This window comes from Prionailurus bengalensis, chromosome X (genome assembly GCF_016509475.1).
Source record: "Prionailurus bengalensis isolate Pbe53 chromosome X, Fcat_Pben_1.1_paternal_pri, whole genome shotgun sequence".
Classification (NCBI taxonomy): domain Eukaryota; kingdom Metazoa; phylum Chordata; class Mammalia; order Carnivora; family Felidae; genus Prionailurus; species Prionailurus bengalensis.
The window spans coordinates 29,308,346-29,309,967 of NC_057361.1; the positions used below are offsets into that span (position 1 = coordinate 29,308,346).

The 1,622-nt window shown below is 39.4% G+C and overlaps 1 pseudogene; it reads left to right on the top strand.

The window, feature by feature from the left end:
- Positions 1-444: 444 nt before the first annotated feature.
- On the top strand, positions 445-748 carry LOC122477776 (annotated as a pseudogene).
- The last annotated feature ends 874 nt before the right edge of the window (positions 749-1,622 follow it).

The following is a 1,622-nucleotide window of genomic DNA, read 5'->3' on the forward strand; positions in this document are numbered from 1 at the left end:
GCCTATGATTGTACCTTAGTACAAACATCCCGAGTTAAAAATATGCTATTGCCAAATAAACCCATTTTTGCTGGTAAAAAAACTGACAGTTATATTTTTAAGGTTAACACAGATTTAACAGAATTTGAATGGTATTTTCACAGTATCTTGAAGAGGGGTATAGAATGACCTTTGCAGGCATACATCATTGAGAACTATACTATAATCATAGAATTATACTATGTGCAGTATATATTGTATTATATATATATATATACTGTATATATATACTATATATACTATATATATATACACACACTATATTATACTATAATCATAGGAAAGAAAAAAAAACAGCAGTCTTCAACAGTTGCTACAGAGCCAACAACCTGGCAAGGTTCCTGTGATCATCAAAAAACAAAAGGCAAGTTGAAAAACAAAAACACAGGGGTTTGGAACAGCAAGATGGCATCACATGCATTGTTGTGCCCCTTCTCCAAGCTGCTGGCTCCAGCCAGTCTCCCAAGCAGCAATTCAGCATGGTCAAAGTTCTATGTTCAGGAGTCATCACATGACAGACCTGACTGGCAGAAGGTTGGATAGACCTTAGACAACTGTCTTCTTGCAGATTTAGCTCAAACAACACAGTAAAGATGCTTTAGGGTATAAAAGATGGGTTGGAATAAAATATTCAAACAGTAATACAGTATGCTCCATATAGTGATTATACCAGTTCCTTTGGATTCACCAGTATGTGGAGTTGTAAATGTGGGAGAAAAAGTTCTGTGTATCTATGTCAAATCACCATATGGGTTTTGTGTCATTAAACGGAAAAAAAAAAAAGCACACCAAAAAATACAAGCATAAGCTTTTCCAAACTTCTGAAAACAGGAATTCTCCTTAGAATTCCTGGAAAAGGCACACACCTGGAAAAGGCAGGTCCACATCTCCTCAACAAAACAGAGTTTCTGTAAGAAGCACCTAGACATTTATACTTCAAAATTTTTTCTAGATAGTTACATTGCTCACTACAGAGAATTAGAGCCAGGAGCACCATAGCTACGTCTGCCTCTAAATTTATGCACGTGTAATTGTAATTCCCACTTGTGTTTTTTTAAGAGCCTAATATTCTTTAATTTACAACAACATGTAACTAGGGGCGCATGGGTGGCTCAGTCGGTTGAGCATCGGACTTTGGCTCAGGTCATGATCTCACAGCTCCTGATTTCAAGACCTGGGTCAGGCTCTAGGCTGACAGCTCAGAACCTGGAGCCTGCTTCATATTCTGTGCTCCCTCGCTCTCTGCCCCTCCCCCACTCGCCCGGTTTCTCTCAAAAATAAAAAAAAAAGGAACATCTAACTGTAGCTATCTAGTGACTTGCCCACCAGATCACACTACCACCTTTTTGCTCTTTAAAATTCAGTTCCCCCCACTTTATTTTTTTAAAGTTTATTTATTTTGAGAGAGACAAACACAGCATGAGCAGGGGAGGGGCAGAGAGACAGGGTGAGAGAAAAAATCCCAAGCAGGCTCTGCACTGCAGCACAGAGCCTGATGTGGGACTCGAACTCATGAAACCATATCAGGACCTGAGCCAAAAGTTAGTCAGAGGCTTAACCTGAGCTACCCAGATGCCCAGAAA